At 34.2% G+C, this 16,789-nt stretch overlaps 1 long non-coding RNA gene across 6 annotated transcripts in view; it reads right to left on the reverse strand.

The window, feature by feature from the left end:
* Positions 1-16,789, reverse strand: part of LOC137491398 (uncharacterized) — a 56,291-nt gene that overhangs the window by 37,349 nt on the left and 2,153 nt on the right. Inside the window, exons 5-7 of one of the 6 annotated variants that reach the window (XR_015483174.1) lie at positions 13,660-13,800; positions 4,847-5,091; positions 4,632-4,694 (exon numbers count right to left, since the gene is read on the reverse strand). This is a non-coding gene — a long non-coding RNA (uncharacterized LOC137491398). The remainder of the gene's footprint in view (positions 1-4,631; positions 4,695-4,846; positions 5,092-13,659; positions 13,801-16,789) is intronic. The other 5 variants (XR_015483177.1, XR_015483176.1, XR_015483178.1 and 2 more) reach the window with 5 other exon arrangements.

A 16,789-nucleotide genomic window follows, 5' to 3' on the forward strand; every position in this document is an offset into this window, starting at 1 on the left:
GCATTTCTGTGTGGAGTTTTCATGTTCTCCGCGTGTTTGCGTGGGTTTCCTTCTGGTGCTCCGGTTCCCCCCACAGTCCAAAGACATGCGCTAAGTGAATCGAATAAACTAAATTGGCCTTAGTGTATGTGTGTGTGAATGAGTGTGTCTGAATATTTCTTAGTACTGGGTTGCAGCTGGAAGCAGAGGCCATCTGGCAGACCGGGCAGTTTCCCGCTGGGCTGACGTACTTTTTGGGCGGGGCTAATCATCTTCTTATTATCGGCCCCTGAAACGCTTAGCAGCCTGTTGTTTTTTCTGCCTAATTAATTGACGATGCTATGATCTGTGACGCTCTGAAAGTAAGACACTTTTTGTTTCAGATAGACCGGCCCATGTGACATAATCTGCAGCCCATTGGTTCTTTTCTTTATTGACATTGAATTGACCCATCTCCCTGCATTCGCGTGGGTTTCCTCCGGGTGCTCCGGTTTCCCCCACAGTACAAAGACATGCGGTACAGGTGAATTGGGTCGGCTAAATTGTCCGTAGTGTATGAGTGTGTGTGTGTGTGTGTTTGTGTGTGTGTGTGAATGTTTCCCAGAGATGAGTTGCGGCTGGAAGGGCATCCTCTGCGTAAAAATTTGCTGGATAAGTTGGTGGTTCATTCCGCTGTGGCGACCCCAGATTAATAAAGAGACTAAGCCGACAAGAAAAGGAATGAATGAATGAATGAATTGACCCAATCACAAACACCCAACTTGGAATCAATGTGAGCGTGCAACATCAGTGTGTATTTGTCAAAATAGTTGAGAGTCACGTCTGTTAGATCACACGCGCACGTATGGAGAGCAGAAGCAACACGCATCTAGTCATCTGTCTATAAAAATTTTTAAATTTTTTCTTTTCATCTGCACCAAGGCCCGCGGCAACTTCCTCCTATGCTGTTTCCTTAAAATGCAACTCTTTATTTTCCAAATTATATAGATCCTAAAGAACTGTATGCTTCTCAAGCTGTATGAGTGTCATCCATGTTTTAAGATGCACTCGGTCAGACGACAACCGCCTGTGATTTTTATGACATTTTGTTTTTGATCGTCAGCATGATGTATATGTTTATACAATAGGGTTATGATGAAATGATTTATCATTGTCTGATAAAGGGCCGGGTGGCTCGAAACGTTACATGCCCTGTGTCGGCCTTTTTAATTTAATAAATTTGTATTTTTGGAGGCTTGGTGTTGCCGCCTTTGATTGTACTTTTTGCGGTTTTGGCTGAGCACCCAATTTAGAGAGACGTGCATGCTTTTGTACAGTTTTTTTATGATGAAATGATATTCATACATGACAAAACTAGTGTGCAACTTAAGCAAAACTAATACAATTTTTTTACATTTGGTTTTCTAGTTTGGGCCCAAACAAATATGTTGCATTTTTTTTATTCATTTGATTGACCATATAAAATAAAGCTATGTTTGATGTTTCATTGTTGAGTTAAACATTTTTAAGGCATCCATATGCTGAAAACATAAAACATATGCTGGATAAGTTCTGCTGTGGCGACCCCTGATAAATAAAGGGACTAAGCCGAAGGGAAATGAATGAATAAATACTACATGATTTAATATATATAATTTTGGGGTGTGCAAAATGTTGAAGAGAATCTCTTTTCCCTTTCTGTCTAGCCTTCAGTCCTTTACAAATAAACCTAGGCAAATTGCACAAACATACATCTCCAACACAATATCAGCAACTTTACAATTCAGTCAATCACGGAACTTTACAATTTAGTGGCTAATTTGTATGAATTTAGAGATCTTTTTTTTTTTTTTAGTATGATTTGCTCATCCCACAATGCAGGTTAGGTTTAGAGGTGGGGTTTGGGAGGAAAGCACCTTTTCTAAATCATACATTTTCTTACAAATCAAACTGTATGTACTTTTATGAATTAGCCACTTTTCTGACAATACCTGTTTTGGTAAGCTCTGGTTTCAAAATGTATTTAAAATACAGCAATCAACCTTTTTTGCTACTCTTTCAGTTCTTTATTCATTCAATTTAGCAAACTTCACACAGAAAGACCTGCTGGTCCAGCCGGGACCTAAACCAAAAAACTTCTTATGGTAAGCAACTGTGCTGACCACTTAGCCACCATACTATCTGCATTAATTTATTCATTCATTATATTTTATGACCAGTCTAGAAGAAAAATAAGTGGATAACTAACTTTTCAATACTAGTTCAAGCTGTTTATGCAACCAGCCTCTGGTCTCACAATGAGTTCCCCCATATGCTTAACAGTGGGTTGGTTATTGTGTATTCCGAGAGGGTCACATGAATCATAATATTTCCACAGGCCACTGTACTGCTGCCCATCAGATAAAAAGACCAGAAATGAGTCAACTGGGAGACCAGGTGAAGTAACACTAAGGCCAATTTTCCCATCATGCTCTTTAAAGGTGAATTTTGAGTAACTAGTCTCAGTTTTAAAAAGCAATATAAGAGAGCTGGTCATCTCACTGGACTATTGAATAACGTGGTAGGATACTTTTGCATAGTGTAAGATTATTAAAACATTGTGATCATCATTTAACATTTGTTGTGGTTTTGGAAAAATAAATTAGAGAGAATATTATATTAGTTTCACATTACACTGTAAAAGTATCTGTTAATTAACAGTTTCCATGTTTTGTGACTCACATATGTTTTCTGTTTATTTATAAGTGTGATTTATAATTCATTTACAATTGCATTATGCAATGTTTATCTCTGCTCTGTCGACTTTTGAAAACTCTACAATTTACTAAAGTGACTTTTATTAACATTTTAGTAGTTTAAAATAATATAATCAGGGTTTCTGCAGGTTTCACAGAGTTAAATTTAAGACTTTTTAAGACCTTTTTAAGACCATTATAAATTACATTTTTGACTTATAAGCAATGTGTCAAATGGCCCAGATTTTTTATTAAAGATTTTTATTTGCCCCATCAAAAACAAAATTATAATTTAATACATTTAATAATACAATAATAAATGTAAAAGATATATATATATTATATATTAAACATAAAAAAATGAATATACATATATATATATATTAGATTACTAAATTAGATTTTATTTCTTAGCAAAATATTTTTAATATTGTGTAAAAACAAGCAAACTCTACTTGTATCCATACACTTTTTTTCAACATAAACTTTCTTTAAAATAAAAAAAAAGTTTTTAAAAACTATTATAATCTAAAAGTATAACAATCTTTCCAGGTGGGTGTCCTTAGCAGTAAATACATGAAGCACGTTTAAACAAATGTTATTGTAAGGGAAAAAATTGGACCATTATGATAAATAGAGTTAAAAATGACCTTTATATTATATAGTTTTATTGAGATGGATTGTTGGTGATTGTATGGGTTTTGGCCAGATTGGGTAGCTATACATGAATAAAAAAATTTAAAAAAGATTTAAGACCTACAACCCAACATTTCAGTAAATTTAGGACATTTTAAGGCCTAAAATTTGAATTTTGAGATTTAAGACATTTTAAGACTTTTTAAGACCCTGCAGAGACCCTGATAATGTATAATCACTTTATTTTATATATTTATCGCTTTACTATTAACTATTCAAATGCTCATAAGACACGTTTTCCAACTTTTCAAGCTTAAAAGTTGTTGGAAAAAAGATGAAGGTCCCATAATGCAATTAAAAAGGATAAATAATGTATGTAATATAGCCATACTTTGAAGCATTATCCTTTCTACGATGCTTATATATTTAGGCCTACATTTCAGTATTTCAACTGTATACTAAAGAACAAATACTTTACAGTTTCTATAACTGATCTGATCGGTATCTGTATCAACCAATACTTTTAGAATTCTTTTTATTGGATCGGATCGGTTTTAAAATAATGGAATCACTGCATTCCTAGTCTAAATGATTAACATTTTGTCAAATATAATGACAATTTATGTACAGTTGAAGTTATTAGCCCCCCTTTGAATTTTTCTTTCTTTTTTAAATATTTCCCAAATGATCTTTAACAGAGCAAGGAAATTTTCACAGTATGTCTTATAATATTTTTCTTCTGGAGAAAGTCTTATTTGTTTTATTTTATCTAGAATAAAAGCAGTTTTGAATTTTTGAAAAAAAAAAAAAAAACATTTTTTAAGATCAAAACTATTAGCCCGTTTAAGCTATATTTTTTTCGATAATCTACAGAACACGGCATTGTTATACAATAACTTGCCTAATTTCCCTAACCTGCCTAGTTAACCTAAATAACCTAGTTAGGCATTTAAATGTCATTTTAAGCTGTATAGAAGTGTCTTGAAAAATATCTAGTCAAATAGTATTTACTGTCATCATGGCAGAGATAAAATAAATCAGTTATTAGAAATGAGTTATAAAACTATTATGTGGGGGGCAAATAATTCTGACTTCAACTGTATGTAGCTGCATTTTAACAATACTTCTTATCTTTTATTATAATAAAGATGTTTTCAATCTTGGTTAGAAGATTCCAGTTGAACTCAGGTGCACTAAATGTGCTCGTTTGAAAGCACACTAAATGAGATATCAAGATTTTCTTGTATTTTCTGTGATGAACTTGCACTTAGTCATACAAGAATGTATGAAAAAATGTTTTACCTTTGCATCTATTTTTTGTCTGCGTATGATGGTGTTGTCATTACAAACACTGTTCATGCTGATCTGTGAAAGTGAAAATAAAAATGCATTACTCAAATACAATGATTTCGAAAACATTAAAAAAGCATTTTCAGCTCCCCAAATTCTGTTTTTGGGCAAATTAAAAGCCTTTTAAAATCCAAATGTTTTCATTTTTTTCTTGAAAACAGTGTCACCTTTACAACATGCAAATTCCTCCACAGTGGAACAAGATGAACCCAGTGTGTGGTGGACAGCTGCATCGGCATCCAGCGACGTGTCAAGTGCAAACATAAAATACCCAAATTAACAAAGGGGCTCTGTCTGGCTCATTCTGAGAATCCTGTCTGAGACTCAACACAAGCGCAAAGCAATATTTACTCCTGTGCCATGCAGGACCAGGATTATTTTAGGTTCGCTCTGATCCCTCCTCAAAAAAATCCTGAATCAAAAGAGATTGTTTGCTTTATATTTAGTTCTTGCAAAACTACAAAGCATCACATTAGATCACAAGCAGTAAATTTGCCACGGACATAATGGAACCAAATTTTAAATTACAAACTGAACAAACAGCTGTTCATTTCATTACTCCAATATAAGGTATCACTACTGATGAACAAATCAATATACAGTATATAAGTATTGACTTGATTGACAAGGATTCATCCATGTTTTAATTAGCATGCCATATATCTGAGTTTTAGTGGCCATTTATAGTACACTATTCAACTTTTTATGCTCTTTGATCATATATTTTGATGCATCCACTGCAAATATTTCTGAATCATGTACACTGCAAAATGGTGACATCATGTGCAGGTATATTATGCGTTCTGTCCAGCGCAAATACTTGACAACTACAGGTAAGCACAGGTGTGTGGTGTTTCTTCACATATTAACATTGCCATTCACTAGCCTAGCATGCAAAAAAACAATAATTTTTGTAGATCTGTGTGAACAAAAATCACATGTCTGCTGTGTGAGAAACCTGTCGACAACACAAAGGAATAACTTTTCCATTTTGAGTACTTCATTGTTGTGTAAATGTAATCTTAAAGTGAAAATGATAGACTTCTCTCTGTTGATGTATGCTGTGTTTCTGCAATCATTTAGTCCATTTAAAAGGTTCGTTCACATAAAAATGAAAATTTGGTTACTAATTACTCACCCTCAAGCCATTCCAATCCCCTGAGACATTTGTTTGTCTTCTGAACACAAATTAAGATATTTTAGATGAAATCTAAGAGCGCCAGAAAAGAAACCAAAGACATTCTCAAAACATTCCAGCAAATTTAGTGGTTAAACTGCAACCAAAGAATCTACAAATAAATGCTTTTGTGTGTAAAAACAACTTTGTATTCTGGACTTTGGCCCCATTTACACTAACACATTTTAAAACGTATAGTTTTGCTACAATTACGCCTTCCGTCTACACTACCCCAAAGTTTTTGAGTTTTTAAAAAAAACACTGAATGGGCTGTTTTCATTTTAAAACGCTGCTGCTCCATCTTAGTGTGGATGGGGAAAAATTGAGACATCTGAAAACGGACGCATGGCTGCAGACATTCGCCTAGCTGATTCAGACTTTTTCCTCAATATTAAGTAGCCTACACACAGTTCAGTCCTGCATCCTCTCCTTGTAAGTTCAGACTTTGCAAGTTTGATATGGAAAACAAACTCCAGAGGACATGTCGGGAAATCTTCAAAGGGAACAGTGTACTTTATAACCTCAATCACATCACCCTGGCTATGCTGTTTCTTTACAATAAAATGAAAACATGATATAAGAAACTGTCAATTTTCATTTTGATGTTAACTTAACAGACACCAAAAATGTTAAGGCATCGTGTAGCTACATATTCATATGACCATCTTCACTGAGTGCAACAAAACAGTGCCTATTTCTGCCTCCTTTCATTTTTAATAAAAATACGAAACATACCCTGTCTCTTTCACTGAGTATCAGTTTTAATAATCAATAATGGCCATTATAAAAGTATAACGTACAATAAGTTTATACAATATAGGAAATAAAGGCAAGCAATCATTCAAATGCGCAGAATCTGTGTTCGTGATTAGATAAATAATATTAACTTATTTTGCGCTCAGCCAACAGAGCAAGTAATGGATTCAAAAGACCAAAATGGAGGAATATGTTGTTAGATAGAGACCATATGAATTAAATATCACGTTGAACAAATATAGTGAGATTAAATTCAACAGTAGATCCTTGATTAACCCTCCGACATGCAAAGCCACACTTGGGGTTTTGTGCTCAAAGTACCCGCCAACTGCCTTCAGCTCATATGCGTGTATACACTTCAGCGCATGCCAGAGTGTGTGTGTGGACACGTGATTTGTGCTTTCAATGGTGTAGTTTGGTTAAGTTAGGTGTAGTTAGGTGAAACACCAATGTGAATGTGGATTGTTTTCATTCAAAATGCCGTTTTAAAACTAAAACCTATTAGAGTAAATGAGGCCAAGAATGTCTTGGCACTATTGCTTTCCATGAAGGATGAGGGAGCTCTCATGATTTTTATAAAACATCTTAATTTGTGTTCTGAAAATGAAAAAAAAAAAGGATTAGGAGTTTGGAACAGGAGGTTGAATAATTAATAACAGAATATTCATTTTGGGGTGAAACAACCCTTCAATTTCTCACAATCCCTCCACAATCAACAACAATGTCTGATTAATTTTGAGTGCAAATGGTCACATCCAATAAACAACAGTGAAACCCCATCATAAAGCAAAATACTAAAGCAGTCCTTCCATATCCAAATTGGATTATTGCCTCCACCATTTGTGTGACAATTCAAACAAAATATGTTAAAAATGTAGGTAAACTGGGCAACACAGTGGCTCTGTGGTTAGCACTGTCACAGCAAGAAGGTCGCTGGTTCAAGTGCCAGCTGGGCCTTCTCTGGGTGCTCCGGTTTCCCCCACAGTCCAAAGACATGCACTATAGTTGAATTGAATAAGCTAAATTGTTTTTATTTTCTACTATAACAAATTGACTTAAAGGGATAGCTCATCCAAATATGAAAATTCTGTCATCACCCCTCACTTAATATAAACCTGTTTGAGTTTCTTTCTTCTCTTGAACACATTTGACAATGTTTAAAATAGTATAAAATAGCATAGCATTTGTTTTTCCTACTATGGAAGTCAATAGATAGCAGTTTTCAGCTTTCTCCAAAAAACACCGTTTTTTTTATCAACAGAATAAGGAAACTCATAAAAGTTTGGAACTACTTGAGCATAAGTAAATAGGAAGTAAATTTTTAATTTTGAGTGAAATATTCCTTTAAGAATGCACTTTTCTGAGTTGGGCTCAGCTTGGCGAAAAACTAGAACCTACACTTAAAGACTCAACCATGCACATAACACTCTAGCGCTCAAATGTCCCTCAAAAAATGCCAAACCAGTTGCTGTGGAACTATAGATACAATTTCCAAGTGCTCTAAACAGATTACACCCCAGATGTCCATCTATTAACAGTTCATGCTTTTGAACTGTGTACCGAGTCAGTTAAGGTGACAGTCATCAGGAGATCTAGAGAGCCTGTTGCTATAACCATTACTTCTGCTGGCAGACAAACAGCGATTCACATTTATTCACACCATCTCTCCACCTTCTCTCTGGGATGTCGCTTTTCTGCTAAATAAGCGATGCCCGAACAGTGCTTCTCTGTTGCCATGCCAACACTGCGTACTGTATCCCTCACTAAAATGATCCCCCACCTCCGCACTTGGCAGACCTACGAACACACAGAGAAACTTCAATTACTTTTCCTCCCGCTGCAGAACCTATTACGGTCAAACCAGACGACATGGCAGGCCTAGAAAAACGGCTGGGGGAGCGTAAATCTGCACCCATCGTCTACTGCAGTGACAGCGAGGGGTCAACAGGTCGCCCCTTCAGGTGATGTGTTTCCATAGCGCTGCGCACACAGAGGAAAAGACCATATATGGCCAGTTCTTTATTTATAACATTCTCTTGCCTTTTACTAGGTGACCGTTTTCACTGCAGAGCCTGAAACTGGCGGACTGCGCAAGCTCACTTCGCTGTTTACGCTTCTGCAAATGTCTGCTTTTGGCCATGTATGAACTGGGTCAGATATATATATGATGATTGTGCAGAACGCAAGAGCTTGATGTGGGGAATAACGCAGCTTTAGAAGCAGTGTGAGCGAGTTCAATGAGACACGGTTCTGGGGTCTGGAGATTGTTCAGAGAGGTTGACAAGGATGGTTTTTTTCATCCAACCTCACTATTTTGCATTTAATTTAGAAAGGATACATACACTCAGCAATTAAATTTCTAGTGATGTCCTGACTAGATTTTTTTGCCCTCGAGTCCAAGTCGTTTGATTTTGAGTATCTCCCGATACCGAACCCCGATTAAATACAAATACATAAAAAAGCATAAAGCAGAGTGAAGAAACAGATCCAGGACGTTCATTTTTTTAAAATTTCATTCAGCTTAGTTTAACATTCAACATCTCTGTTAACAAACAGAGCACTTATGTGAGATAGTTCAAACAATCAAGTGATAAATAACCTCAATTCTTCACTTTTGGACTTCAGTGGAACAGTAAGTTTTAAAAAATTAATTAAAAAAAACATAGCATAACACAAGTTTACATATCTTACAGTTTGCTATAGCAATGTTGTCATCACCAACTTTATAACACCACCAGACCCCAGAAACACTCTCGCTTTCCGCTTCAAGCTGCTACCATGTTCTACTTTGCCGGCATTTATCCAATAGCGTCTCTGCAACAAAGTGATGTCATGTCGCACACATTGCTGTTTCTGTGTATCAGTCAAGAAAGAGGTCTAACTCTGTGCCACCCAATAGCTATTGATGTGTTATAAAATAATATATATATATATATATATATATATATATATATATATATATATATATATATATATATATATATATATATATATATATATATATATATATATATATATATATATATATATATATATATATATATATATATATATGAGCAATTCCAGCGTTATGGATGTGACATTTGCAGTAAAAACTCAAAACATAAAGTCGCACAGAAAGTGTATGATAACATTATATTGAAACATTATATTTTGTTTATATTTTCCAGAACAACTGACCACAGAGTCAAGGGAACAGAAAAATATCAATCTTAAAACATGTTTTGTACTTTAAATGTGGAAAATAAACATGCGTTATGGATGGGACAAAAAAAAGCCTGCGGGTTTACAGTACACAACATACTTTGTAGAAATTCTGTGAATTTATCTGCACAACCCAAAAGAAACAATGATAATCAAAAGGATATAAGTTGGCTCTCTATAAAACAAAAAGGATTGGTTTTATTTTATTTAACATTTTCACATTTATGAGGTAAAAGTGTTGTTATGCGACATCTTTCTGTGATGGATGTGAAAGATGTGAAATTGCCACTTGTGTGACTTTGGTAAATCAAATAGAATAGTTTGAAAACATTGAAAGTTGCATTTTTGAGTATTTCTAAAGTACTGTAAAATACTTGCTTACACAAAAAAATCTAAAACGGTTCCCGTATTTTGGTAAAAACGTGATCGGATCTGGACATCCCTGGAAATTTCCCTCACTCACACTCAAGTGGTTTAAAACTTTAATAAATTTCTTTCTTTCGTTCAAAAACAAAACCCAAGATATTCTTGAGAATGTTGGAAAAAAAGCAGCCTTTGGCATCCATAGTAGGAACAAAAAAATAATATGGAAGTCAATGGCTGTTTTTTTTTCTAACATTGTTCAGTATTTTGGGGTGAACTGCCCCTTTAATTTGGAAAGTAGTACTATATGGCATAGTATTAATGAATCAGTTATACAAGTTTTAAACATTTTTTTGTGAAGTGACCCCACTAATTTGCACTCAGCAATTTGTTTTAAATACATACACATATAAATATGCAAATATAATATGATCAGGTTATGGTTTTGTATTAGAATTTATTATTATCATCATCAAATATTACACTTGCTAACTTTTTACAAACAAAATACATCACTAATACAATATTCTGTCAACAAATGTACTTCGTAGTTTGTTAGGAAACCTTTATTTTTATCTTTATACTATATATTTTCATTCTCTATAGCGTATGAGAAAATCTCATAAGGTAAACAAAACATTCTCATGTATTGGTGGTTAATTAAATTACATTTTTATGTTTTCATATGTAGAGAGATTGTGTTTGCAGATGAGATTAGAACTGACCTTGATGTTCACTTTTTCTTAATAGAAAACATTCATTCATTCATTTTCTTGTCGGCTTAGTCCCTTTATTAATCAAGGGTCGCCACAGCGGAATGAACCGCCAACTTATCCAGCAAGTTTTTACGCAGCGGATGCCCTTCCAGCCGCAACCCATCTCTGGGAAACATACACATACACATTCACACACACACAACGGACAATTTAGCCTACCCAATTCACCTGTACTGCATGTCTTTGGACTGTGGGGGAAACCGGAGCACCCGGAAGAAACCCACGCGAAGGCAGGAAGAACATGCAAACTCCACACAGAAACACCAACTGAGCCGAGGTTCGAACCAGCGACCTTCTTGCTGTGACGCGACAGCATACTAATCACATCACACATCACAACCACCACCGTGTTAAATAGTAGTTTGTCCAACCAGTTCTTATGAAAACGCTAGTAAGAGATGTGAGATACCTAGAGCTGTGGCAAAATAATTCTTTAAGAAATCTTCTGCATCGATTCTGAATTTTTACTATTCTCTCAATTATGGGCTTAGTTTTTAACAGCTGACAGCGCTCAAGGCTAGTTTTTAACAGCAGATGGTGCTCTACAATAGGTTTAAATAGAAAATACTGATTTAGGCTAGTTTTTAACAGCAGATGGCGCTCTAAGCTAGATTTTAACAGTTGACAGAACTCAAGGCTAGTTTTTAACCATGCTCTAAGCTAGTTTTTTAACAACTGAGGGTGTTTAATGCTACTTTGTAACAGCAAATGGTACTCTAAGCTTGATTTTAATAGCAGATGGTGATTTAGGCTAATTTTTAACAGCAGATGGCGCTCTAAGCAAGATTTTAACAGCTGACGGTGCTCAATGCTAATTTTTAACAGTAGATGGTGCTCTAATCTAGATTTTAATAGCAGATGGTGCGCAAGCCTAGTTTTTAACAGCACATGGTGCTCGTAAACTAGATTTTAACAGCTGGCTGAGCTCAAGGCAAGTTTTTTAACAGCAGATGGTGCTCTAAGCACATTTTTTATAGCAGATGGTGATTTAGGCTAGTTTGTAACAGCAGATGTTTAGCACTTCACTTGTCGCCACCTACTAGAATATCTATGTAACTGCAGAACCATTCACTAAAATTAATGATATTCTTATATTTTACATATTACTTGATGACCTGATCACATAAACAGCCATGATTATTATATTCCTGTCTAAGATAGGGAATTGAGTATATATATATATATATATATATATATATATATATATATATATATATATATATATATATATATATATATATATATATATATATATATATATATATATATATATATATATATATATATATATATATATATATTGCAGTATTCCACACAGTAATTTCTGCCGCATTCAGTAAAATTTGGCAGATATATTACTTTGGTCTGTCTGGCCATTGTCAGCTGCAAATCAGTTTGACTTGTGTCTTTACTAAGCAAGAGATGCAAATGAAGCCAAGGTCTGGCTAAAACACACACACCTCTTAAATATACAAATGAAAGCTGGATTTGAAATGCACTCAAGTTTGAAATCAATACCTAAGCCTAATGCTTTGCTTAGCCTTTCGAACACACACACACACACACACACACACACACACACACACGCACGCACACCCAAACTAGTAAACACAAGTGTTTGAGTTCAATCTACAAGATGACTGTTGCAATGATCTACAGCAGCTTTGATAAGACCTAGAGAAATGTTAGATATTGATAAAACACAGAGAGAAAGCAGAAAAGAAAACGACAAAAAGCAGATGAAACAACACAGAAAGGACCAGAGCATCCTAATCCACTTAAATAATTGTTTTTGTATGGTAAGATTAGTAAATGGTGTGGTAAGAGCAAACTGACACTGAGAAACAGCAAGAATAATTGTAAAAATTATAATAGTTGATAAATAATAACAAATAATTAAAAAAATGTTTCAGTAAATGTATAAGTTAGCACTTTTTTCACTTAGTTTGATTTTTTATTAATTTCTTTTCAGCTGCATGTACAGTTCCACATGTACAATGTTTTATAGTTGTGTGTAAATGTAAGTTGTGAATGTGTATAGATATTTATTTGTTGGCAACATAAGAGGATAATCATAAGAAAATTATATGGTACACTGCACAAAATGGCAAAAATTGAAGATGCAAAAATTGTAACATGCATATAATCATAGAACTTTGTTTTAGTTATGTCAGTCAGACTTTTAAATTAATTTATTTTATAATTTATTGCAAATTACAATTAAAAATGTATGATTTTTTTCTTTAATTACTACTTTAAAAATGAATTAAATTGATCAAAAATGAAAGCAAAGCTATTAACAATTTTCAAAATACTCTTTTTTCAAATAACACAGAACTTTTTATTCCTCTAAAAATGTTAATGATGGTTGCTGACAGGACTAAATGAAAGAAGTCTAAAATCGTTTTGATAAACTGTCTTATCTCCTAATATTGTCCTTGCTGAATAAAAAAACAACAACATTCAATGGGACCATTCATTTCAATAGCACAATGCTATGGCATGAGTTATGTTCTTAAAGAGATAGTTCACCCAAATACGAACATTTGTTGCTCATTTGCTCACCCTCCATCCTCATTCAAGATTTGACAGTACATTGAGGGTCATAAGCTGTGTCACACATAATAATTTTGTTTTGCCTGTATGTTTTTTTGACTCTCAGAGAGCATTTAATGACCATGTACTGCTGAAAAAAAAAACTTACCTACATTTAGATTCTGCATCAGGAATCTTACTGTAGTCATGTGGGTTGTCTTGAAATATTTGTGATGGCAAATGAAGCCACGTGCCCATCCAATTCCTTCCCATCTCTTTAAACACATCAGGTTTTTCTGTTAATGTCAGACTGAAAGAAAAGCACATGACAATTACTATAGAGCACAATTTTTCAAGCATCTTAACTGAATTTTTATTTAGTAACTAGCTCCAGAGATATATATTATGGTCCCTGATTTCTCTCTTCAAAAAATTACAGGAACTTGTAATATTATAACTTGACTACAACTTTTAAAGATTTAATAATATTGCTTGGATTTAGGTTTATTAGTCCAGCCAACAGTGGTCGTTCTAAATGTTAACTGAATCTGAAACTAGCATTTAAACAGATATTATTGTACATCTTTCTACCCAAGCTCAAACAAGATTATTAGTTAAACTTAAGACATTTTTGGTGTTCCAGCATGTTACTAACTGCCATTTTTTAAGAGTGTATTCGTGCTAATATATCTGGAAGATAGACCCTAGTTCTCATTCTAATTCTCTCCTTCAATGTTCTTGATCAAAATCCATCTCAACAGCTTGAAACTATGGGTCTACTCTTTGAATCCTGCGAAGAATGGGTGTTACTTCGTGAATCAATTTGAACAACGTTCTTCCTTGTTCTCCACCATTCCAAACTTTTCATTTGCTGGTCTCTCTGTCTATCTACTAAGAGATAATAGCATGGAATTTTCCCTCAAGTTAGTTTCAGTGTGTTTTTGTCCATGTACTTCCTCTGTCCCATGCGAACAGCAGCAGAGTTCTCATGTGTTCATCCAGGAAGCGCAGCAGTAGTTGTGAATTGTTTGCACTCAGTGGTTAAATCTGACCTTAGGTCAGCACTGCCTCCATCTGAAACTCATCAGCATTATGAAAACTAGATATACAGTCTCTATGCAGCTAACAACACAAACTAGCTCTTCTGTTCATCCATATTAAGTTGTGTGCCAGGCCATTAATGACTGTTATGATTTTGACTATCTTCATAGCTATGAATGGGTTCATGCACAGTTTCTGACAGCACAAGTTTATGCATATTTGTTCTTATGTTGCAGTAAATTTGGAAAAATGTCTCGTTATTTTTGTTCAATAGAAACAGAAAATCTAATTGAGCGTAAACCTAAACTGTTATGTAATATCTATTTCCCACTAAGTACAAACATATTTTTACATTCCACATATGTTAAAAAAATTGTCTGCATGTATATATACAACTGTTATTTATGACTGTTTATGACTGATGTGATTACATCTAACTACATTGCTAACCTATCCCTTACACCTTAACCCATACCACCAAGCCTTATATTAAGGCCACTAAATATAAAGTGGTAACTTCGGTGTTCAAATGCAAACTGTAAAATGTTGGGTTTGTACTGTAAATGCATATGTGTGTGTCTGTATGTGTGTGTTAGAACAGGGGTTCTCAAACTTCTCTGCCCACGACCCCCAAAATTACAATGCCAGTGATTCGTGACGCCCAATACCCTCTGAGGTGGTTCCAAATATATAAACCTTACGCGCCGGCGCACATATACCAATAGGCCGAAGTCTATTCATCATTTAATTTTGAAGAACGCCTCTCTGAGACCATCCTCCTTGTTCAGTTGTGGCCTGTATTTATGTTTAATTTACATGAGTGCCATAAACATGTCAGAAAGTTTAACCTGGTGCCTTAAACTCAATCTGCTGTGTCTTTAATATTACATAATCACCCCAGGGGTCGCAAAAAATGGAAAGGCTAATGGCTTTTTATTTGCATGTTGTTTTTTTTAATGTAACCTCTTTTGTAGGTAGGTTATGGATAAAATATGATAATTCTAGTAGTTTAATCAAATTAATTTGATTTTTGGAAATCCCTAGTCGACCCCCGATCATTGTCTCATGACCCCCCGGCGGGTACCGACCCCCATTGTGAGAACCACTGTATTAGAAGACTTGTATTTAGTTTATACTGAGGAATACTGCATTAGGTTTAGTGTACAACCCTACCCTATTAGTCAAATATTTATTTATTAACCCTTGTTCACTGTTCAAATCTACTACTCTTTTGTTTTGGTAAAACAAATCCTGTACACAACTACATTTTATATTTAAAATACATCATTTTATGTGTTTCACCAAATCAGTGACATCATGTATAAATTTGCCAATTAAAGAGTTAAAATCCTGTCATTTTTTAAGCAATTTAGTAATTTTGATCAGGACTGAGGTTGATTAACAGATTCATGCAAAAAAATAAAATAAAATCTCATGCATTTTTACAGCAGTTTAATTCAGTGGATGTTTTCATCCCTGACATAACAAAAGGGTAGGACATTTGCCCAGAGTGTATTGTTGAGTTTTTAAAAAGATTTAAAGCATGTTCACAAAATATGGTTCAAATAAGATTTGTCACCAAAAATCATTCTGCTAGCTGAAACCCAGAACAAATTATGACCAAATTAAGACTCAAAATCACCCCAGAGTGTGTGAAATAATCCCCAACATTACATAAGGGCTAATTATTATCATCATCATCATCATCATTATTTTATACCACTGGGACCTGATCCCCTTAAAATAAAACATTTTAATATTATTGACATAATTAGAACCACTGAATTATATTTTTTTTCTAGGTTTTCTTTTTAAAACATGGTGACACATTTTGTCAAGATCTTATGTGCACACTTCCTGCTTAATTAGTTAAGACTTCATTTCCTTTAAAGTGTTCTGTTATGCACAAATATAGTAAATCAATCACAGTATTAGATCATTTTTATTCTGATCATAGCAGATGTGGTCTATACACTGTAAAAGAAAAACACGATACGATAAAAAGTCATGATTTAATATGTTTTTATGTCACTTTAACTTTTTTTAGTAAGTTATCAGGTTTAAACTTCATTTCGTAAATTACACTAGTTGTAACTTGATGTTTTAAGTTAGTTTAATTGAAATTCAAGTTGAAATGACTTGTAAAGTTACAGTTTTTCTCAGTCGCTTTGGTGCATTTCTCACTACACTATTTACATTTGCACAACAGTTAATGCATTTCTCAAAACAATTAGTCATTTGTGCACATCCTAGTAGCA

This window comes from Danio rerio, chromosome 4, assembly GCF_052040795.2.
Source record: "Danio rerio strain M-AB ecotype USA chromosome 4, GRCz13ab, whole genome shotgun sequence".
In the NCBI taxonomy this organism is placed as follows: Eukaryota; Metazoa; Chordata; class Actinopteri; order Cypriniformes; family Danionidae; genus Danio; species Danio rerio.